General features: G+C 48.0%; 1 pseudogene; it reads right to left on the reverse strand.

Annotated features, from left to right (window-relative positions):
* Positions 1–25,254, reverse strand: part of LOC122696624 — a 47,463-nt pseudogene that overhangs the window by 16,895 nt on the left and 5,314 nt on the right.

Here is a 25,254-nt window from a genome sequence, read left to right on the forward strand (position 1 = left end):
GAAACTGAGGCAGGTGAGACCAACCCTGCAGACTCCAGGGAGAGGGACAGACAGACACGGGGGCTCAGACAGGCAGCCCCCTCCACACTCTGTTCATGGCGCTGTCCCGGTTCCCAAATGTGGGGTGGGGGGTGTCCCTGCAGAAGCTGAGGGTCCATGTACCCCTCACCCATCTCTCCCTGTCAGCCCAATTTCCTGGTGAGTACAGTGAGCCCCAGAGAGGTAGAATCACCTGCACAAGGCCTGGTGACTCACCTGGATGGGGACTCAGAGTCTGAAGCTCAGGTGGTCAGGCCCCCTCCCTGGTCCCAGAAGCTTTCTTCTCAGAAAGGGGCCTAGACTTTGCCAGACTGCAGGGGCTCCCGGCAAGGGCCTTGCTTACCTGTGTGGGCTGGGAACCTGTCCTGGATGATGGCGGACATCAGCTTCTGCACCCCATGCATCCCGGTGTTCAGACGTCCCACAAACATGTCACTCACCTTGGGGGTGTGAGTCCCGGTGATGGCTTCATGGTGCTGGACCTGTGTCCCCGCCCCGAGCAGGACAAGAGTGGGGTCAGGACCTGCCCCTGCTCAGCACCTGCTCTTCCAGGACCCACTGGGCACAGGCTCTCTTTCCTTCTTAGCAGGTGCTGGTGGGGAAGGAGGGAGTTCCTCCCACTTTACAGAAGAGGAAACTGAGATCGGAGAGGCTGATGGACTTGCCCAACTTTGAAGACCTTGTGAAAACCTATACCAGACTCCCTGACCTGGGACAGAAAACAGACTTTCAGAGGGACCCTCCCCAGCTTGATCACTGAGGAAGGCTTTCTCATTTCTCCTTGCTATTATTTGGAACTCTGCATTCAAATGGGTATATCTTTCCTTTTCTCCTTTGCCTATCACTTCTCTTCTTTTCACAGCCATTTGTAAGGCCTCCTCAGACAACCGTTTTGCCTTTTCGCATTTCTTCTTCTTGGGGATGGTCTTGATCCCTGCCTCCTGTACAATGTCATGAACCTCCATCCATAGTTCTTTAGGCACTCTGTCTATCAGATCAAATCCCTTGAATCTATTTCTCACTTCCACTGTATAATGGTAAGGAATTTGACTTAGGTCATACCTGAATGGTCTAGTGGTTTTCCCTACTTTCTTCAATTTAAGTCTGAATTTGGAAACAAGCAGTTCATGATCTGAGCCACAGTCAGCTCCTGGTCTTGTTTTTGCTGATTGTATAGAGCTTCTCCATCTTTGGCTGCAAAGAATACAGTCAATCTGATTTCGGTATTGACCATCTGGTGATGTCCATGTGTAGAGTCCTCTTGTGTTGTTGGAAGAGGGTGTTTGCTATGACCAGTGCGTTCTCTTGTCAAAACTCTATTAGTCTTTGCCCTGCTTCATTCTGTACTCCAAGGCCAAATTTGCCTGTTACTCCAGGTGTTTCTTGACTTCCTACTTTTGCATTCCAGTCCCCTATAATGAAAAGAACATCTTTTTGGGGTGTTAGTTCTAGAAGGTCTTGTAAGTCTTCATAGAACTGTTCAACTTCAGCTTCTTCAGCATTACTGGTCAGGGCATAGACTTCGGTTACTGTGATATTGAATGGTTTGCCTTGGAAACGAACAGAGATCATTCCGTCATTTTTGAGATTGCATCCAAATACTGCATTTCAGACTCTTTTGTTGACCATGATGGCTACTCCATTTCTTCTAAAGAATTTTTGCCCACAGTAGTAGATATAATGGTCATCTGAGTTAAATTCACCCATTCCAGTCCATTTTAGTTCACTGATTCCTAAAATGTTGACATTCACTCTTGCCATCGCCTGTCAAACAGGAGAATTTGACTTGATTCATGGACCTAATATTCCAGGTTCCTATGCAGTATTGCTCTTTACAGCATCGGACTTTACTTTCATCACCAGTCACATCCACAACTGGGTATTGTTTTTGCTTTGGCTCCATCTCTTCATTCTTTCTGGAGTTATTTCTCCACTGATCTCCAGTAGCATATTGGGCACCTCCCGACCTGGGGAGTTCATCTTTCAGTGTCCTATCTTTTTGCCTTTTCATACTGTTCATGGGGTTTTCAAGAAAATTAGAGATACCAAGGGAGCATTTCATGCAAATTTGGGCACAATAAGGGACAGAAATGGTATGGATCTAACAGAAGCAGAAAATATTAAGAAGAGGTGGCAAGAATACACAGAAGAACTATACAAAAAAGATCTCCCCTGCCCAGATGATCACGATGGTGTGATCACTCACCTAGAGCCAGACAGACATCCTGGAATGCGAAGTTAAGTGGACCTTAGGAAGCATCACTACGAACAAAGCTAGTAGAGGTGATGGAATTCCTTCCAGTTGAGCTCATTCAAATCTTAAAAGATGATGTTGTGAAAGTGCTGCGCTCAATATACCAGCAAATTTGGAAAACTCAGCAGTGGCCACAGGACTGGAAAAGGTCAATTTTCATTCCACTCCCAGAGAAAGGCAGTGCCAAAGAATGCTCAAACTACTGCACAATTACACTCATCTCACACGCTAAAGTAATGCTCAAAATCCTCCAAGTCAGGCTTCAACAGTATGTGAACCGTGAACTTCCAGATGTTCAAGCTGGGTTTAGAAAAGGCAGACGAACCAGAGATCAAATTGCAAACATCTGCTGGATCATAGAAAAAAGTGAGAGAGTTCCAGGAAAACATCTATTTCTGCTTTATTGACTATGCCAAAGCCTTTGATTGTGTGGATCACAACAAGCTGTGGAAAATTTTTAAAGAGATGGGAATACCAGACCACCTTACCTGCCTCCCAAGATATCTGTATGCAGGTCAAGAAGCAACAGTTAGAACTGGACATGGAACAACAGACTGGTTCCAAATTGGGAAAGGAGTATGTCAAGGCTGTACATTGCCACCCTGTTTATTTAACTTATATGCAGAGCACATCACGAGAAATGCTGGACTGGATGAAACACAAGCTGGAATCAAGATTGCCAGGACAAATATCAATAACCTCAGATATGCAGATGATACTACCCTTATGGCAGAAAGCAAAGAATAACTAAAGAACTAAAGAACCTCTTGATGAAAGTGAAAGAGGAGAGTGAAAAAGTTGGCTTAAAACTCAACATTCAGAAAACTAAGCTCATGGCATCCGATCCCATCACTTTATGGGAAATAGATGGGGAAACAGTGGAAACAGTAAGAGACTTTATATTCTTGGGCTCCAAAATCGCTGCAGGTGGTGACTGCAGCCATGAAATTAAATGACCTTGGAAGAAAAGCTATGACCAACCTAGATAGCATATTAAAAAGCAGAGACATTACTTTGCCAACAAAGGTCCATCTAGTCAAAGCTATGGTTTTTCCAGCAGTCATGTATGGATGTGAGAGTCAGAACTATAAAGAAAGCTGAGCACCGAAGAATTGATGCTTTTGAACTGTGGTGTTGGAGAAGACTCTTGAGAGTCCCTTGGACAGCAAGGAGTTCCAACCAGTCCATCCTAAAGGAAATCAGTCCTGAATATTCATTGGATGGACTGATGCTGAAGCTGAAACTACAATACTTTGGCCACCTGATGTGAAGAACTGATTCATTAGAAAAGACCACGATGCTGGGAAAGATTGAGGGCAGGAGGAGATGGGGATGACAGAGGATGAGATGGTTGGATGGCATCACCGACTCAATGGACATGAGTTTGAGTAGGCTCCAGGAGTTGGTGATGAACAGGCAGGCCTGGCGTGCTGCAGTCCATGGGATCGCAAGGAGTCGGACACGACTGAGCAACTGAACTGAAGTAAACTCCCCAGCTTCACCTCCGTGGCCCAGTCATCCCATAAGTACTGCTAACTTGCTCCACACGTGACCTTGACACTCGTCTGCATCCTACAGGAGCAATATTACCTCTTCCTCACAGGAGAGAGTTGAGTCTCCATCTCCATGGGGTGAAGCCACATTTGTCCCCGCTCTGATGGATGGGAAAGTCAATCCGTTTTCCCACCCCCCCCCACTCCCACATACACAATGACTAGTCCTGCCAACAGTTCTCTTTGTGAATGTCATGGCCAGTGTGGCACATTTCTGACTGCAGACAAGTTTTTAGCACTTGTTGGTTCTCATCAGTATGGTGGGAGACAAGCAGAGATGAAATTTGTGGACATCTTCTTTTGTGGCAGCCACCGAGATCAGCAGTGTATATGTATTGTCATAGTCAACTGCCGGCCACCTGTCTAGGTGGACATGGGCTTCTGATTATCCAGGGAGAGAATCAGGCTCAGAGAGGGAAAGTCACTTGCCTGAGGCCACACAGCTCAGCTGAGATGTGAACCTGCAGAGGATGGCTGGGCACCAATACTGCCCCACTCTGCCCTTTACCCTCCGGGTGGGTCTGGTTCTAAAGCTCACTGAAGCCGCCAGGGGGAAGTCTGGGGACCTAGCCTTAATGCACCTTCATCATGCACAGGTCCCGGGACCCGGGGTGACCTCACTGTTCTCATCTGTCAAGTGGACCTGTAGTGACCGGGGACCGGGAGGCTCTGGTGGCCTAGGGAGGGGGAGCACACACCCAGGAGGGTCCGATCCTGTTCCTGCCATGGAGAGGTGTGGCGTTACCTTGGAGACTGCCGAGCGGAGCCGCTGGAGCTGCTGCAGGGCCCAGGCCGGGTCCAGGAACCCGTGGGGAGCCAACAGGAAGCGTGTGAACATGGACTCCCCAGCGTAGAGCAGAGCGCTGGCTCAGCGCGCCAGCCCCTTGAGTCCACTTCGGGAGGCGTAGAACCCGGTCCAGGACTGAAACACACCTAGGAGAAAAAGGCTAGTAGTGGCTAGGATGTCCTGGAGCCCCCTAAAAGCCTCAATCCTGGAAGACAGAGGAAGATGGGGTCAGTGATGGGTAGACTCCTACCAGGTTACCCTGGGAGGCAACCTGGGTGGGGGGTGATATCAGGGCTCCTGCCCCAACCAGGCCAGCAACTGCCCAGGAGCCCTTGAGGAACTAAGCAGGTGGCAAGGTCAGGCTGGGCTGCGCCAGGCCTGGAGAGGCCTGGGTGCTAAAGGACTATGATGGGGACAAGACAGCCCAGTGAGCCTGGGACCCTGGGAAAGCCTGTGAGCAAAGGTCCCGGAGGATTTCAGGGGAGGAGGGAGTGGGATGAGGGCCAAGAGGACAGGACCCAGAGGGGAAGTGCCTGGAGTGCTGGCAGCCCCTGGGTGTCACTTCTGGGGTGAACAGGATCCTGGACAGGCCTGCATTCCAGTGGGGTCCCTCTGGCTGCCTGCGGGGAGGGGTGGGAGGGATGAGAGAGCCCAGAAACCACTGTCCTGACCCTGGACTGAGAGGACAAGGGGGTGTGGGTGGGAAGACGGAGGCTGAGCACCTTGGGGACAGGCTGTGTCCCAGCAGGTGGCTCACTGTTCCCTACTATTTCTGCTTCCTGCCTCTTCCCCTAGGCTGGCTGTGCTCCCATTCCCTGTTCTTCCCTCAAAGGACCTGGCTCAGACCAGGAGGGGTAGCCACGTGGCCTGGGGAAGGATCACAGCTGTGGGGCCAGATGCAAGGGTCCTCCACAGCTCCTCCCCCATGTCGAGTGTGTACAGGTCAGACACAGTCCCTCCACAGCCTCAGCTCTAAGCTCAGCACCAACTTGCCAAGGCTGTCAAGATCCCACTGTCCTCCGATCAGGACCCAAGCCTCCTCGGTGATGTCCAGTCTCTGATTAAATGGCGCCTCCTCCAGGACTCAGCAATGTAGCCACGCCCACTCCACACACCCACAGGACTTCTCTGCGTCCTTTCCACCTGGATGCAGCCACTTCCATACAGACTTCTTCTCCCCCCGCCCCCCACCTCCGACCCCAGCCTCAACATAACCCCACCTACATCCTTGTAACCCCTCCCACCTCAAGTGTAACCAGGCCCACACAGAGCATTCACTTTCACCTGGGGCAGAGCCCCGCCCACATCTATGTAGCCCCTCCCACTTCCCATTAGGGGAGAAGAAGCCAGTCCTTCCCTAATCATAGGTCCCCAGGAGGTGTCCTGAGAGCTAAACAGCTTCCCCTTCTCACCACTCAGATGAGAGGCCAAGGCCCGAGAGGCACGACCAACCCAGGTCTGGGGGAGTCAGGGCAGCGCCCAGCCCGGAACCAACCCCTCCTGGTGGGGACCCATCCTGGTGTCTCTTTGCAAGGGAAGGAGATGAGAAGAGAAGTATTTACGGTTGAACTGCCGTGTCGGTGTCCCTCCAGTCCTCCTGGGCCCCACTTCACTGATAACCAAACGGGGGCTCAGAGCGGTGACATCCCTTACTGGAAGCAACCCAGCCCATGAGGTGAGGAGCTGTGATCTAAACCCAGGTGAGCGTCTGAGTCACCGTGTGGGGCCAGCCCTCCTGAGGCACTGTGCCTGCCGAATGGTGAGGGCGGGCAGCGGACAGGCCCGGATAGACCTAGCTCCAGGGACCCTGCCCCATGGTGAATGTTCAGCTAGAGGACGCCCCTGTGAGCCTGGCTTACCTGCCTGTCCTGTGTGGACAGCCTCACATCTCCTCTCTCCCTTCCACAAGGACCTCTCCAGCTGAGTGATCCCAGCATGGATCTGGGGCTGGGCAAAGCTGGCTGGAGGCAGGGCCTGATTTGTCCCTGGGATGTCCTGGCTAAAGCTGACCTGGGCCATTTCCAACCTTGATCCTACCTTCCACAGCCTCTTGGCTTCTCATTCTGTGCAAAGATGGAGCAGGAGGACAAAGATCCTTCAAGGACTCCGGGGTTTTATGCAATCAAGGTTGCAGAGGATTCGACCATTTGGCCAAAAGCATTCCCTACTGATGTCCTGATCAGGCCCTGGGCTGGGCTGTCTAGGGTGTTTCTGTCTCCCCAGCTATGGATGGGATGCTGTGTGTGGAAAAGTCCTGCCTGGCTTGGCAGACAGGGGAGCCGAGTGTGCAAGGAGCTCAGCATCGGGGACCGTGGGGCTGGGCCTGAGAATGGTGCTGATTCCAGGCTGCCTTTAGGTCACCACAGGCCCTGAACTAAGATTCCTTAGGAGGGACTGCCCGGATCATGTCCCAAGTGGGACCTGACCCCACGTGACGGAGATGCTATCAGAAACTATTAACGGCAACATCTGCTGCGACCTGTCTCTGGGTCAGGCACTAGGCTAAGGGCTCTCCTCCTTCTCCTTCATTTTTACCTTTGATGCACAAAGCACCATGAATATCCTTCTTTTCCTAACAGAGGACAGATCCCACGGTATGCATGTACCCAGGCAGAAGACTCACCGCAAGACCTTTCACCCCTTAGACCAAAACCATCCCAGCCTCCAGGACACAGGCTTGAGGAAGACAAGGTTCCCCAATAAGGACTATGTGGTAATCAGTGAAAACTGGGGCCCTGGGGGCAAGGAGGGGCCAAGGGATCTAGCCTTAAAGTCAGGAAAGGCTTCCTGGAGGAGGTGACACTACCAGACAATGCGGACTTTCCAGGAAGAGAGGGTGGGAGGAGAGCACTCCCACAGGGAGCACGGTAGTGAAGGGCACAGAGACAGGAACCTGCCGAGTGTGGACCCTGGTGAGAGGTTCATCGTGGTGGGACCGGGCTGTGTACCTTGGTGGGTCAGGTAGGTGCAAGCAGCGCCCATATCTCCCCCAGTCCCCCGAGCAGGCTCCAAGCTCAGGGCTGAGCAGACACTGCGTTTGGAGGCATTTTAACTCCCTGGCACCAAATCACCACCTCAGCCCCCAGAGGCTCATACCTGAGGAATACGGCAGGAAGTCACGGTGGTCTCGGACCTGCACTGGCTCGTGTTCAGAGTACAGAGTTTGGAAGTATTCGCCCAGCGTGGCGTACACCATCAGGACACCAAACTGGGGTATGTGCTTGTTGATGTAGCCCATTAGATGGTCCATGTCGGCAAATTGCACCGAGGCATTGAAGAACTGCCTGTCGCATCCCTGCAGGCCAGGGAACAGAAGCAGTGCCTTGCATTTCTGGGAGCAGAACCCAAACTAAACAGGGTGAATTCCCTTTCAACCCCCAAAGACCACCCTCCCACTCCCCATGGTGGGCAATAACCTTCCAAGTCAGCTGGCAAGCTCAATGCCCTGAGTGTTTCCTTCTGTCTCCCACTCTCTTTATCATGTTATAACTTACATACCTAGGACTGGTTTATCATATAGCTGGATATTTGTACTTTTCCAGCACCTTTCCCCAATTCTCTTCACCCTGACCTCACCTCTGGAAACCACGAATCATCTCTTTTTCCTCAAGTTTGGTTTTTTTTTTTCATGAATTCACATATAAGTGAGATCATACGTCTTCCTCTTTCTAATTGATTTCACTCTCTGAGCATTTGTTAGAGTCCATCAGTATTACTACTTACTAATGTCATTAATAGTAACAACATAGTAAGTATAAATAACAATGGTAATGGGTTGCTCATGTTTATTGCCATTAATTTCATCTTCAAAAAGGTTGTCAAAATTTAATACAGTTGGTAAATTCTTATATATCTACCAAGACTGACTCATGAATAAGTAGGAAATCTGAACAGACTGATTGCCAGTTACAAAACTGAGTCAAAGTCAAAAAACGTTCCAGCAAACAGAAGTTCAGAAACAGTTTCACTGCTGATTTCTACCAAAAATTTAAGAGAAAATAATACCAGTGCTGCTCAAACTCTTCCAAAAAATTAAAGAGGAGGGATTGTTTCCAACTTAATTCTGTGAGGCCAACATTACCTTGACAGCAAACAAACAAACCAAAAAAGAATCCTGCAGAAAACAGGTGTACAGGTTGATATTCTCGATGAACATAGGTGAAAATATCCTCAAAAAAAAAAGTGTTAGCAAACCAAAGTCAGCAATACATGAAAAAAATACTACACCATGGGGTTTATTCCAGGGATCCAAGTATATTTCAACATCCACAAATCAATGTTGTATACCACACTGGGAAAATGAAAGATAAAAGCCATACATTCAACTCAAGAGGTGCATAAAAAGCATTTGACGAAATTCAACATCCTATTATGATAAAACTCAACAAAGTGGGTAGGGAAGGAACATGCCTCAACTTCAAAAAGGCCATATGTGACAAGCTCACAGCTAACATCATGCACACTGATGAAAAGCGAAAAGCTTTTCTTCTGTGATAGCCAGTGGGAGTTTGATGTACGACACACGGAACTCAAAGTCGGTGCTCCGTGACAACCTGAGCTATGGGGTGGGAGGGAAGAAGGAGGGGGATTCAGGAGGGAGGGGACACATGTGTGCCTATGGCCAATTCATGTTGGTGTATGGCAGATACCACCACAATATTGTAAAGTAATTATCCTCCAATTAATATAAATATTTTTTAAAGCCTTTCTTCTAAGATCAGAAAAAAGTCACAGATGTTCACTCATCACTTTTATCTAACATATTATTGGAAATCCTTGCCATGGTAATTAGGCAAGGGAAAAAAAGACATCCAAATTGGAACAGAGGAAGTAAAACTTTTGGCAGATGTAATGATACTATATGTATAAAAACCCTAAAGACAAAATCTGTTACAAGTAATGAATCCAGTAAAGATGCAAGATACAAAATCAATATACAGAAATCACTTGCCTATTAGTGTTTCTATCCACTAATAACAGACTCTCAGAAAGAAACAAGAAAACAATTCCACTTTGCATTAAACTGATTAAAATACCTAGGAATAAATTTGACCAAGTAGGTGAAATATCTGTACACTGAAAACTATAAGACATTGATGATTGAAATTTAAGAAGACACAAATAAATGGAATGATATTTTCTGTTCACAATTGAAAGAATTTACATGGTTAAAATATCTATATTACCCAAAGTAATCCACAGTTTCAATGCACTCCCTATGAAAATTCCAATGATGTTCATCACAGACACAGAACAAACTATCCTAATATTTGTGTGGGACCACATAAGACCCTGAATAGCAAAGGAAATCGTGAGAAAGAAGGATGAAACTGGAGAAATCACCTGCCCTATTTTCAAACTGTACTCCAAAGCTGCAGTAAGCAAGATAGTCTGGTACTGGAATGAAAAGAGACATGTAGATCAATGGAAGAGAACAGAAAGCTCAGAAATAAGCCCAGGCATATATGATCAACTACTTTATGGCAAAAAGCCAAGAATATAAAATGAGGAAAGGAGAGTCTCTACAATAAACGATGTTGGGAAAACTGGAAGCCATGTAAAAGGATGAAACTGGACCACTGTCTAACACCATGCACAAGAACTAACTCAAAATGGATTAAAGAATTGAACATAAGACTTGAAACTATGAAACTCCTAGAAGAAAACATAGGTGGTAATCTCCTTGCTGAGGCCTTTGTTGCTGGACCAAACTCTGGTTCACTCATTCCATGCAAAGCAAAGCCAAACTACTGATAACTGGGTTTTGTAAAAAAAAAAAAAAGTATGTACATGTATATGTATACATATATGTATACACACATATCTATATCTATCTATTTATGTATCTATGGATAGAGAGTTTATTTGCAGTGCACCAAGCAAGGAGAATGGGCAGCTCATGCTCAAACAATCCAAACTCCCAAACGGCTTTCAGAGGAGAGTTTTCAAAGGCAACATTAGATGTGAGGGTTGCAGCATGCATTATTAGCTCATGGAATTTCTTTTCCTTGGTTGGGGTATTAGGGTATTTCTGGCTCCAGTTAACCTGACATCTACATACTGGTGGTCAGCACACAGTCAACTTCCTTTGCCTGGTGTGGGTTTTTGTGTCTGCAAAACAACTCAAGTACTTGGCTCTCGATAGTGTCCATAGTCCTTGGAGGATCTGCAGGTCCTAAGCTATTCTTATTTCCTTTTCTTACTGCATTCCTTTGTCTCTTCATTTTCTCTTTTCTTTGATTGAATTTGCTCTTGGAAACTCAGGGAAGATCTAGGAAGCTAAAGCTTTTCTACAAAAAAGAGATGAGGGACAGGGAGGGTGTGGGAGTCTGTCCCTCAGAAGGGTCCTGCTGGGTTTCATTTTGATGATACTTCTCTTTTGTATTTGACACCAAAAGCAAGGGCAACAGAAGAAATAATAAATAAGTGAAATGACATCAAACTAAAGAAGTTTTGTGCAGCATAGAAAACTTCAAGAAAATGAAAGGACAACCTACCAAACAGGGGGAAATATTTGCAAATTATATATCAGATAAAGGATTAATACCCAAATTATATAAGGAACTCATACAACTCAGTAACAAATAACGGATTAAAAATTGAACCAAAGACCTGAACAGACATTTTTCCCGAAAAAGACGTACAGATGGCCAATAGACACGTGGAAAAATGCTCAAGATAACTGATCGTCAGGGACATGCAAATCAAAGCCACAAGGAGATACACCTCACACTTGTCATAATGGGTTTCCTATCACATAGAAGAAGCAACAAGTATTGGTGAGGATGCGGAGAAAGGGGAACCCTCTTGCACTGTTGGTGGGAGTATCAACTGGTGGGGTGAAGCCTCTATGGAAAACAGGCTGGCAGTTCCTCAAACAATTAAAAGTAGAGCTACATATGATAACATCTGGATATTTATCTGAAGAAAACAAAATTACTAAAGATATCTGCACCACCATGTTCATTGCAACATTATTTAAAATAGCCAAGATATGAAGTCACCTAAGTGTCCATCAGGGCTTCCCTGATAGCTCAGTTGGTAAAGAATCCCCTGCAATGCAGGAGACCCCAGTTTGATCCCTGGATTGGGAAGATCCACTGGAGAAGGAATAAGCTACCCACTCCAGTATTCTTGGGCTTCCCTTGTGACTCAGCTGGTAAAGAATCCACCTGCAATGTGGGAGACCTGGGTTCAATCCCTGGGTTGGGAAGATCCCCTGGAGAAGGGAACAGCTACCCACTTCAATATTCTGGCCTAGAGAATTCCAAGAACTGAATGAATAGTCCTTGGGGTTGCAAAGAGTCGGACACGACTGAGTCACTTACACTTCACTTCACTTCACTTCTAAGTGTCCATCAAGAGAGGAACAGAAAAAGAAAATGTGATATATACACAGAATGAATTGTTATTCAGCCATTAAAAAAAACACACAAGGAAATCCTGCCATTTGCAACAACATGGATTGGAACTTGAGGGCATTATGCTAAGTGAAAGAACTCAAATGGAGGAAGATGAATGCCATATGATGTCATTTATATGTGAATTTTTAAAAAAATAACATGAAAAATAAGCTCATGTACAGAGATAAACTGGTGAATGCCAGGAGTAAGGGCTGAAGGTGAGTGAAATGCATGATGGGGGTCAAAAGGTACAAACTTCCAGAAGCAAATAAATGAGTCATGGGGATTAGTGTATAGCATGGTGACTGTCACTAATAATGCTATGTTCTATTTTTGAAAGTTGCTAAAAGAGTAGATATTAACGTTTTTATTACAAGGAAATATTTTATATTTATGTGTGGTGACAGATATTAACTAAATCTATTGCAGTCATTTTGCAATATTTACATGTATGGAATCATTAGGACGTACATTTGGAACTAAAAAGATGTTGTATGTTAATTATATCTCAGTAAAAAAAGAGAAAGCAGCAGTATAAAAAAGTTCCCCCTAAGAGTCACAGTATTCTAAATCATCATTGTTGAAGTTTGACATAAAATATAATTATAGTGAGAATATATGTAAGAGGCAGGGCTCACAGGAGGCAAAATCTTACTTTGAGATAAAATTATGCAATGCATAAAGTTGTTCAAATGCATTGCATGTGTAACTCAAATCTTAGACTCAATCTGATATCTATCATCTCTGATTCCATACATTAAAGTTTGCCTCTCCTGGCTCACAGAAGTTTTGCAGAGGAGACCTCTGTCCAGCTCTCAAGGGCACAAGGAAATAGGAGCAAAGAAAGTTCTCTTTAGGCTTTGACAGGTGAGCCCGGGCAAAATTAGTCCTAGAAGTGGCCAGTGTAACGAGACCATCAGAGTTTATCGGTTCTCAGGATGACTACCCTGGGGCTCAGACAGTAAACAATCTGCCTGCAATACAGGAGACCTGGGTTCAATCCCCGGGTCAGGAAGATCCCCTGGAGAAGAGAATGGCAACCCACTCTTATATCTCTGCCTAGAGAATTCCATGGACAAAGGAGCCTGGTGGGCATGCATGACAGTCGCTCAGTCACATCTGACCTTTGCGACCCTGTGGACTGTAGCCAGCCACGCTCCTCTGTCCATGGGATTCTCCAAGCAAGAATACTGGAGTGGGTTGCCATGCCCTCCCTCAAGCTGGCTAAAAAGATAAATTCACGAGATCTATATGTGTCATCTGTCTTCTGAATTTTGTTATGAGCTCACCACAAAAAATGATGAGGATGGATAGCATGATAAAAACTTAACTTCCCTGTCACAGGTAGACAGACCCCTGAGACAGGGCCGAGCAGCCCCAGAGAGCCTGCCTGGATCCAATCAAAGGCTTTGGTCAGAGGGCAGAGATGCTCATGACTGGACATGCAAGGTTTGTTCCAGGGGTGCTCAGAGCCATCTCCAGAAGGAAGTACTGGATCAGCATGTTACTGAGGCAAGCCTAGATTTATAAAACCTATAGGACCCCAATTTGACAGTCTTCATAATGGATTGGGTACAGGAGGGCACACAATGATATAAAATTTTGCGATCTGGACCCAAGTTATTTCAGGTGTGCATGCGTGCAAAGTCAATTCATTCGTGTCCAAGTCTGTGACCCTATGGACTGTAGCCCACCAGGCTCCTCAGTCCATGGGATTCTACAGGGAAGAATATTGGAGTGGGTTTGCTGAGCCTTCCTCCAGGGGATCTTCCCAACCTAGGGATCAAACCCATGTCTCTTACATTCCCTGCATTGGCAGTCAGGTTCTTAACCATTAATGCCCCCAGGGAAGCCCTTTATTTTAGGCAGATGTTTTTATTTTCCTTTTGTAAACCTCAAATTCTATTTTGAATTGTTGAGTAAGTAAATATTTCATCCTCTTGTTTCTTTACTTCCTGCAGATATTTTCAGTTATGCCTCAAGCTGCAGCTAAAGTAATATGTATTTACATATTTTGACTTTGTCATGCCAATTGGCCTATTGACCTAATGTATAGAATTTTGTTTGCTAAAAATTTTTACTAATATATGCCCCTATATAAAAATGTAGTAAATAAAAATAGCAAACAAAGTAAATAGCATTTAAAATGGTAGTCAAATGCTAAAAAGCAGGCTGTGGGACTTATCTGATTGAGTCTGAACACAAATTTCACTTTCCCAACTGCCCTGCTAAGTAGCTGTGTGGCCTTAGGAAGATTTCTTAACCTCTCTGACTCTCAGTTCCCTCATCGGCAAATGGAATAACATGCTGCCTGCCCCTTCCGCCCAATGGGGCAGATTAAATGTATAAGGCAAGTGTATCCCATAGAACAGTGCTTGGGGCAAGTAAGTGAAAGTGAAAGTTGCTCAGTTGTGTCCAACTCTTTGCAACCCCATGGACTATACTGTTCATGGAATTGTCCAGGCCAGAATACTGGAGTGGGTAGTCTTTCCCTTCTCCAGGGGATCTTCCCAACCCAGGGATCAAACCCAGGTCTCCCACATTGCAGGTGGATTCTTTACCAGCTGAGTCATAAGGGAAACCCAAGAATACTGGAGTGGGTAGCCTATCCCTTCTCCAGTGGATCTTCCCAACCCAGGAATCGAACTACAGTCTCCTGCATTGCAGGCGGATTCTTTACCAGCTTAACACCTCTCTCAGTAGGGGCTCCATAAAGTTTAGCTGTGACAACAATGAGGATGCAGGGTTGGGCACTGTCCCCTGGGCATACTTTTGGCACTTGACCTCAAATTGAACCTATGAAGCAGGTCTTGTCATCATCCCCATTTTACAGATGAGCAAACTGAGGCTTAGAGGGCCCTGAGTCTCACAGCAGCTGAGTAAGCAGCCAGGATTCAGGCCCCAGCCCTGAAAAGGGAAAAGGAGGAGATGGCTGGGTAGAAGCAAGAGACCCACTTGGGTGAGGGGCTGCATTTCAGATGGGAGAGTCTGGGGGTGACTCAGGGTGGGGGAAAGAGCTGGTAGAGTGGGTGAGGACTCGAGGGTTGGGGGCTGCAGGGAGAGAGGCCTGAGCCAGAGCTGGGATGGCTGCCTGGCCCACTGCCCAGATGGAGACTGATCTGGTGAGAGGTGGACCTGAGTCCAAGGTGGTCCTCTCAGAGCAGTCCTTGGGAAGAGTTGCGGAACCCTGACTAACCCAGGGCCAGAGGATGTATTATGTCAAAAACCAGGGGGCTCGTTTCCTCACATTGTAGGACAGGGTGTTAGCATAGCGTTGGATGTTGCTCAGAGTGACAGAACAGTCTTGTTGGGGTACATTCCATCCCAGGGTGGATCTGGGAAGACAGCTTTTTCAAATTCCAGTAAAACCCTTTACTGAGAAACAGAGGAACATTAGAGGTGACACCCTGCTGGAAGGGCAGGCCTGCCCGAGGACTCTGTCTCCCATCAGTTGGACGGACAGGCAAGTGGTGGGCAGATGAGAGCCTAGTGGACAAGAGTCGCCACTTTTCAGCCCTGTGGGATCTCGGGCATGTCACCCTGCAGGGCACCCAGAGCATGGTAGTGAGTCCCCCTCCCCCCACCAGGCCTCTTCTCCCAGCTGCCGCTTCATCCTGCTGACAATCTCCCCTCTTCAAAGAGGGGCTCAACCCCGGCCTGCAGCCTCACAGGCTCAAAGGGACAGATAGGGACGGAACCCAGGTCTTCCAACCAGACAGCCCACAGGAGGGCTGTTCCCATGACTTGGAACCTTGGGAGCAGTCTCCTGAGCCCAATGTTGCTGCCCCCACGGCTGCTACCACAGGACCTTGGCTGGGTGTCTAGACCTCAGTTGTTCTTTCTGTAAGATGGGTGCTTGGTGAGTCCCCTCAGGGGTGGCCGTGAGGGTGGGGGCTGACATGCTTCAGGGAGAGGGCTGGGAACAGGGCCTGGCCCAAGGCAAGAGCTCACGAGCAGTAGCCGTTCCCATCTAGGACGTGCGTGAAGATTTCCTGCTGCGCCAACAGGGACCTGGATCCTCTCCACACGAACTGCATCTCCTGCAAACCCAGAGGGAACAGAGTGAGGGCCCAGGGGCAACAGGGCTGCCCAGCTCCCCTCCCCAGACCCCGCCTGAGTCTCATGGCTCCCTGCACCCCGCTCCTCTCTCAGTGGTTCATGGTCAATATCTCCCTCTGCTGCCTTCTCCTCAAGATTCCTCCTGACCTCCCAAAGCCACAGGGGGTTGCACATTCACCCCACCCCTCCTCAGGGAAGGACTCTGCCAGGACCTGCCAATCATACTCTTTCTAAATCTGCTTGAATCCCTCCAACATGGGGAGCTCATCACCTCTCATTAAGGGTAGGGTCCATTTTCACATTCTGATGCTTAGAAAGTGCTCAGGGCTACGAAGCAGGGATAAAATCCTGCTTCTAGGAGCATTACATCTGATCCATACACAGTTCCTGACTCCTCTGTGATTGGCACACGAATCCCTGGGAATCACACCCAGATCACACATTTACCTGCAGGAGAATCGAGCTGCCAGAGAAAGTGTGTGGGGTCATTAAAAAGCTTACTTTTTAAAGCTCGGTGGGGGTCATTAAAAAGCTTACTTCTCTTGCCCACTGGGAGCCCAATTCCTCTTTGATAACTCCATGCTACCCCTGTTCTCCAAAACTTATTATCTGTGTGATCCTGCATGAAATCCTTACATTTTTGGCCTTAATTTCTCCATCTAGGATAATTTTAGCACTACCTGTTTTGGGTTGAATAGTGTCCTCCCAAAAAAACATATGCTGAAGTCCTAACCCCTTTAGCTCATATGACCTAATTGGAAATAAGGCTTTTACAGAGGTTATTGAGGAAAAATTATCATGAGGATGGACATTTATCCATTCAAGTAGGGATAAAAGGAGAAATTGGACCCAGACAGACACAGAAGAAAATGACGTGATGACATAGGAAGAAGTAGGCTGTCTCCAGGCCAAGGACGCCTGAGGCCACCAGAAGCAGAGAGAAGCCTAGAGTGGACCCTTCCCTGACATCCTCAGAAGATGCATGGCCATGTCCAGGGTTGATCTTGGAGTTCTGGCCTCCAGACCAGTGAATAACATTTTCTGTGGTTGGGAGCTCCCAGTTTCTGGTACCTTATTAATTCAGCCCCAGTAATGAGAAACTACATCATAGGCTGCTGTGGGAATTAAAGGAAACCCAGAGGACAGTGGCTCCCACCAGGCCTGGCACTTTGTAGATGGCAAAGGCAGTGTATCTATGATTGTTGAGTGTTACATTCTTTCGTACTCTCCGCTCACCCATCAGAAGAGTTATTACATCCCAGGTACCCTGAACCCCCTACCACCTCCTCTCTGCATTGATCACAGTTTACTGAGTGCAGGTCTGTGCCAATCCCTTTGGAGACTCAAAGAAGAAGGCGGCGCCAGCCCAGCTGAAGCAGGGAAGGGGACTCAGAGCCACAGGCATCCGAGCTGGGCCTGCAGCTCAGCCAGGAGCTAGACCTGCGGGAGGAGAGAACCACTCATGCTGGAGGGCACAGCAGGGCAAAGATGGGCCTGGGACGTCCCATGGCCTGTGTAGCCACCAGCATCCCAAATGCTCGGGAGAATAGCAGGGGCTCTGAGAAGCAGTGAGAAAAAGAGGGGAAAAAGCAGAGGTGAGTCAGCAGCCATGGATGCAGCTCACGGCTCACCTGGTCATTCTGCATGGTCTCCTTCAGGTCATAATCTATCCGGGAGATGATGTGGGCATTGAAGCCTGCCAGGGCAAACAGGGTGGGGGTCGTGGCAGATGCGCCAAATGGGTCCACCTGCCAGGAGAACTGTGGCCGGATCCCAAACGTTTTGTAGAGAAACCCGTGTTCTTCTGCAAAGAGATCAGCCTTGCTGATAAAAGTGTGGTGGCCCCTCACCCTGTAACTCCCTGAGAGGCCCTTGACTTCTCAGGGCTGGAGTGCCTTCCCTTTGGCAAGGAGGGCCTTGCTGCTATAGATATTAACACAGAGGTCCAATCCCAGAATCATCTAAATATTCTCTTCTTTATTAATGATTTATGAGCCACCACAAATGAACCAAAGATCAGGGTGACTGCAGAAAGTCTCCCAGACTTGATAAACCATTAATTAATGTTCACCAAGGATTCCCCCAAACATTATTTATCAGCTAGGAGTTATAGCCTGCATTTTTTTTAAAGATTTATTTATTATTTTTATTTATTGCTGCACTGCGAGGCATGTGGGCTCTTAGTTCCCTGACCAGGGATCAAACCCACGACCCCTGCATCCAGGAGGCAGATTCTTAACCACTGGACCACCAGGGAAGTCCCCACAGCCTGCATTTTATGGCGAGAAAAGGAAGACTCCAAGAGCGCGAATCACTGTGTGTGTGTGTGTGTGTGTGTGTGTGTGTTAGTCGATCAGTCGTGTCCAACTCTTTGTGACCCCACGGACTGTAGCCTGCCAGGCTCCTCTGTCCATGGCATACTCCAGACAAGAATACTGGAGTGGGTAACTATTCCCTTCTCCAGGGGATCTTCCCAACCCAGGGATTGAATCCTGGATTGAATCCAGGTCTCCTGCATTGCAGGAAGATTCTTTACCATCTGAGCCATCAGGGAAGCCCTTGAGTCACTGGTGTTAAGTCAAACTGCCCTTCATTGATGAGTTGCCCAGGCTGGGACACTGGCTGTGGCCCTGAAGATGATTCCAGGGTTATGGGACAGAGCTGTAATCAGATCCATATACAAGGCTCATCCAGGAAGAAGGTGACATGGGAGGCTAGGGAGGACCTGAGGAAGATTCAGGGTCTAGCGCACAGAGGAGGTGATGAGGGTCAGCCAGGCTGTTGGACTTGGGGTGGGGCTCTGAGCCTTCAGGGACCACTGGGATCAGCAGAGGGGGAGCAGGAAACAGAGGAGGCCAAGAAGGGGCTTCTGGAGAGGAAGGGGAAGACTGGGGGATGGAGGGTCCTGGTTGAGGGAGGGTGGGTCAATATCATCAAACTGGGCAGGGGAAACAGTGAGCTGTGGAGGGCACGCCCTCTGCCCAGAGGGGAAGACTGAGGAGGGCAGGCCTGATGGCTGCAGACTCCATGGCCCAGAATTCATGACTCAGAATTCTCACTTTGCTCACTGGACACCGACCCAAAGCCAAGGGTTTCACTGGTCTGATCAGTCATGGCAATATCATTTTGTTGTGTCAGAAATTTGTTTTCACAGACCGTGAATGGAGAAGTGGGCACAGGCTATGGTCATATTAAAAAAGATGTATGGGTTTCACCTGCTTGGGTTTCAGGACAAGAATTTCCACCTTTTTAATACAAAAAAAAAAGAGGAGGTAAGCCTCCCTTGTACTCCTTTTATTCCTTGAATGTGCAAATATGGCTTTATGATGACTGAAGTGGCAGCCATTCTCTGATTATGTGGGAAGTGAAGTGAGAGTCGCTCAGTTGTGTCTGACTCTTTGCGACCCCATGGACAGTCCGTGGAATTCTCCAGGCCAGAACACTGGAGTGGGTTGCTGTTTCCTTCTCTGATTATGTGGGAGAGGATGTGAAAATATAAGAAACGTCAATGGGCTGCAGAATCAGTCCTAAACCTCCCCCCACCCCTTCTTTGAAAGTAAATAGTAAGTATCTTAAAGAATCAAGTCACTGTTATACAGGTTTTCTAGACTCCAGGAAAAAAACATTCCTGAGATTCCAATGAACAAGTGAATATTGAGTGAAACAGCTAATAATCCCCCAAGATTTATTTTTCTCTCTGCCGTTGAGTAACAGAACCACATACTCCTGCTTAGGGAAGGACAATAGAATTCTAGCTGGAGACTGCATCTCTCAGCTTCCCGTGGAAGATAGGCCATGTGACTAGGTTCTGAACAATGGATGTGAGCAGAAGTGATGAGGGTAAATTCTGGGTCACCTTCACAAGGTTGCAACCTGCCACCATCCTCTTTCCCCCTTCTCTGAGAGGATGGCATTTCCGTGAGGTGAGCCACCTGCAGCCAGGCAAGGAGGGCAGAGACACCCTAGGGGATTCAGAGCAAACGACGCAAGCAACTCGGATGCCTGGATTTCTCTGTGACGCAGCGCCCCCTAGTGGCCCAGAAGAGCCTGCAGTCAGATTTTTCCCCACCAGAGAAGTAACCTTACATCTTGCTTGAGCCACTGGGTCACCTTCATGCAGCTGCTCAAGACCTACCTGGACAGTGTGTGGCGGGCAGAGCCAGAGTTGAGGGACTGAGGTGACAGAGAGAACAGGAGACATAGGAAAGGTGGTCGCTGCCTCAGCAGGAGAAACCTGCTTCCCTCCTCCTCAGGAAGCTGTTAAGCATATTAGATTAAGACTCCCTCAAAACCACAATGAGGTACCATCTCATGCCGGTCAGAATGGCTGCTCTCAAAAAGCCTACAAACAATAAATGCTGGAGAGGGTGTGGAGAAAAGGGAACCCTCTTACACTGTTGGTGGGAAGACAAACTAGTACAGCCACTATGGAGAACAGTATGGAGATTCCTTAACTGGAACTAGAACTGCCATACGACCCAAAAATCCCACTGCTGGGCATACACACTGAGGAAACCAGAATTGAAAGAGACATGTGTACCCCAATGTTCATCGCAGCACTGTTTACAATAGCCAGGACATGGAAGCAACCTAGATGCCCATTGGCAGATGAATGGATAAGAAAGCTGTGGTACATATACACAATGGGATATTACTCAGCTGTTAAAAAGAATGCATTTGAATCAGTTCTAATGAGGTGGATGAAACTGGAGCCTATTATACAGAGTGAAGTAAGTCAGAAAGAAAAACACCAATACAGTATATTAAAGCAAATATATAGAATTTAGAAAGACGGTAATGATGACCCTACATGTGAGACAGCAAAAGGGACACAGATGTAAAGAACAGACTTTTGGACTCTATGGGAGAAGGTGAGGGTGGGATGATTTGAGAGAACAGCATTAAAACATGTATACTACCATATGTGAAATAGATGCATGAGACAAAGCTCTCAGAGTCAGTGCACTGGGATGACCCTGAGGGACGGGATGGGGAGGGAGGTGGCAGGGGGGTTCAGGATGGGGAACACATGTACACCCATGGCTGATTCATGTGAACGTATGGCAAAAACCACTACAATATTGTAAAGTAATTAGCCTCCAATTAAAATAAATAAAATTTTAAAAAATGACTCCCCATCTCCTGAACTGCCCTGAGGACTGAAGTCAGTAGGTGTACATCTTGTTCTTAGAACCAGGCGGTTATTGTGGGAGGAAATCGGTGTCCATCCTCTAGGAGTCCTAGGAGCTTGGCTGGTCTTCAGAATATTATAGAGCCTCACAGAGTCCCCTGGGGAGGAGCCACACTGCAGGGTTCCACGTTCCTTCCCACACCAGTGATGAGAACCCTCATTTGCTAAGATTCTGGATGCCGTGCTGGAGGGCAGGCCTGACCGCTCTGGGGAGTTCAGCATGGTGGGCGTGGTGGGCTGAGACCACAGGTGAGGGCTGTCCCCGTGAGGTCACCCCCAAGAAGGGCAGGTCAGCACCCACCCCCTCCCTCTGTGCTCCCACCATTGTCAGGCCAGACCCTGTCCTGGGGACCCAGAGGAGAATCAGATGACGGTCACTGCCAGAGGCCACCTATAGTTCCAGGAGGAAGAGGGGGAGGTGATAAGGTACTGGGGCCCAGTGGAGGTGCCTGGACCATGAGACCCTCAGCTGAGTCCAAGATGAGCTGTTGAAGTGGAAAGAATAGGAAACCTTGTGGCTGGAAGCACGGGAGACGTGTCATTGGAGCAGGACGGGGGCAGCGGGAAGGAGATAGATGGGAAGGAGGCCAGGTGATGAGACCCGAGGCTGCACTAGGGAGACTGTGGAGTTTGTATGAAGACGACTAAAGCGTTGCCGCCCCGTTCCCACTCACCTTGGTACGGCGTCAAACCGAAAGATCTTTAACAGGAGAAATGAGAAAGTCATGGACTTTGGAGTCAGAGAACCAGGCCAGTACTGGCCCTGCAGACCTGCCTGGTGGGGGAGGTTCAGTCTCTCAGCTTCAGCGTCTTCACACGCACCAGGGCGGGGGGTGACAGCCCTCCTCCTAGGTGTGAGCATGCACGGGGGCACAGGAGCAGCTCCTGGCAGGCAGGAGGACTCTGTGGCAGGCATCGTGATCAAACGTAAAGACAGAAGCATGCAAACATACACTACCACGTGTGAAATAGATAGCTAGTGGGAATTTGCCATATGAGAGGGAAGTTCGAGAGGGAGGGGATGTATGTATGCCTGTGGTTGATTCATGTTGATGTGTGGCAGAAACCAACGCAATATGGCAATGCAATTATCCTTCAATTAAAAATAAATAAATTTAAAAAAAGAAAAGGGATGTAGGGGTCTGAGAAGAGAGGGTTCTGTCGGCTGGACCACCTTTGGGATGGAAGTGGCAAATCTTGACGTAGAATGAGGTCTAGAAACAGGACAGTGGAATCTCAGATGAGGGAGGGACCCCAGATTAAAGAGGGAAAAGGGAAGATAATGCTAAAAGGATCTTTAGACAATATCCAATGCTATTTTGGCATTTGTCACAGGGGGTACCTGGGGTTCCTCTTTCGTGGGGTGATGGCGGAGTTAGAGCTTCAGCCATGCCCTAGAGAAAACCTTAGCTGGTCCACTGAATTTTGCCCTTTTTTGTTGTCAGTGTCTCTTTTGGAAAATGAGACTGAAAACCATGATGCCTGCCTGCCGGGCTGGTGAAGTGTTGCTTGTGAAAGGCATTGGGTGGTGGGAGGGGACTGCGTCCCAGTGCAACTGTGCATGGTGACGGTCACGGCGATGATAGCGATGGTAGTGACAGGGTCCGTGGAGGCGGTGTTGGTGTTATTCGTGGTAGCAGGGGTGTTGGTAGTGGTAGTGCTGGTGATGGTGCTGGAGGCCTTGGTGTTCATGGTGGGGGTTGCGACCACGATGGTTGTGGAGATGGTGGTTGTGGTGTTAAGGTGATGATGATGGTGGTGGTGGAAGGGGTGGTGGAATGGCGTTGGTGGTGATGATGGTGATCGTGGTGTGGGTGATATTGTTTAGGCCGTAGTGAAGGTGGTGGTGGTGTGATGGCGTGGATGTAATGGTTGAGATTATGGAGGAGGTGGTGCTATTTTTAGTGACGGAGGCGATGGAAGTGGTGATGGCGGTGGAGGTGATGGCTGAGGAGGTGGTGTTGGAGGTGTGGGATGGAGGAGGTTTGGGACGGACTCGGTCGTGGTATTTAGAATTGTGATGGTGATGGCTGAAGTGGTGGTGTTGGAGGTGACGCTTGATGGTGATGGTGGCGGTAATGGTGTTGCTGTTGGAGGTGGAGGCATTGATTTTGGAGGTGGTATTGGTGGAGTAGGTGGTAGGTGGAGTGATAACAGAGATGGGATCTAATCTTTACCTAGCATTCACTAGGGACTCACACGGTGTACTCCATGTGCCCTATTTGAATTATCCCAATTTAATTTTGACACCAATCCTTTAAGGGAGGTTTTACTTCATTATCAAACTCATTCATGGAGGAGGAAACTGAGGCTTCAAGGGGTTACATCCCTTGCTCTGGATCACAGGTGGTAATTCGCAGAGTCGGGATACAGCCAGTCAGCCCGTCTGGTCTAAAATCACACTCTTACCACCTGCACTCAAGGACACAAGCGTGGCCATGGTACCAGCCAATCACAGTGTTTACCGACCATGGTCTCCTGTTTACAGGGGAGGATGTAGCCCAGGACCAGGGCTCACACACCCAGTCCCAGCCTAACAGGAGACCCAAGGGACCCTGGGTCTGGGGAGGGGTAATCAAACCTGTGAGCTGGAGGATCTGGTCATCGATGTGGGTCACAGCCTCATCGTGCATGACCTGGCCTCCGAAGACAAACTCCAGGCATCCTTGGTCTACAAGCTGGCGGACCTTGGCATTGTGGGCAGAGAGGAAAAGCCAGGTTACAACTCCCGAGCTGTGCCTGGTTGCGTTTGTTGGGGACATGCCTGTAGCATCTCATGGTGCTTCCTTCAAACTCCTCACCTTCACTTATTCTGCAACAGCAGGACCTTGTCTGTCCTGGTCAGCACTGTGTCCAGTACCTAGACCAGCACCTGGGCTTTGGCTGCTGCTTCATCAAATATATATATATAAGCACATGTGTTTAGTATTTTGCTTTTGAAATCATGTCAGCCTTCTGGAAACTTGGGCTTCCCAGGTAGTGCATGGTAAAAGAATATCCCTGCCAATGCAGGAGACTCAAGAGGTGCAGGTGTGATCCTTGGGTTGGGAAGATGCCCTGGAGAAGGGAATGGCAACCCTCTCCAGTATTCTTGCCTGGAGCATTCCATGGACAGAGGAACCTGGTGGGCTACAGTCCATAGAGTCGCAAAGAGTTGGACTCGACTGAGTGACTAACACTTTCACTTTTCATATAATTATCCATATCAGGAAATTTAACATTAATAATGCTGCTATCAAATTTATAGACTTTACTCAAATGTTGCCATTTGTCCCACTGATGTCCTTTCTTTTGTGTAAGAGTCAATCTAGGACCATGAATTGCTTTTAATGTCGTTTCTCTTTATTATCCTTTAATTCACAACACTTCCTGAGCCTTTCTTTTTCTTTCATGGGATTAATAATTTTGAAGATTATCAGCTAGCTATTTTCTATGTGTGTGTGTGTATGTGCTCAGTCATATCCTGCTCTTTGTGATCCTAAGGTCTGTAGCTGGCCAGGCTCCTCTTTCCATGGAATTTTCCAGGCAAGAATATTGGAGTGCGTTGCCATTTCCAATCCAGGGGACCTTCCTGACCCAAGGATCGAACCCATGGATCTTGCATGTCCTGCATTGGCAGGTGGATTCTTTACCACTGTACCACTTGGGATATTTTGTATAATGTCCTTCAAATTGCATTTGTCATTGTTACAGCCACGCTTTCCGGGAAACAGACTCACTCAGAAGGACAATGCAGATAGTGGAGTGCAGTTTATTACGCCGGCAGGCCCAAGGCAGAGTCTCCTCTTAGCCAAGGACCCTGTCCAGCATTTGTGAAAATCTTTTATACCCCATGCGTACGTGTCCAAAGCCACCACCTACCCCATGTGTACGTGTCCAAACCCACCACCTACCCCATGTGTACGTGTCCAAACCCACCACCTACCCCATGTGTACGTGTTATGTGTTCAAACAGTCAATAATCAATA

The sequence above is a fragment of the Cervus elaphus genome, chromosome 6, assembly GCF_910594005.1.
Source record: "Cervus elaphus chromosome 6, mCerEla1.1, whole genome shotgun sequence".
Taxonomy (NCBI): Eukaryota; Metazoa; Chordata; class Mammalia; order Artiodactyla; family Cervidae; genus Cervus; species Cervus elaphus.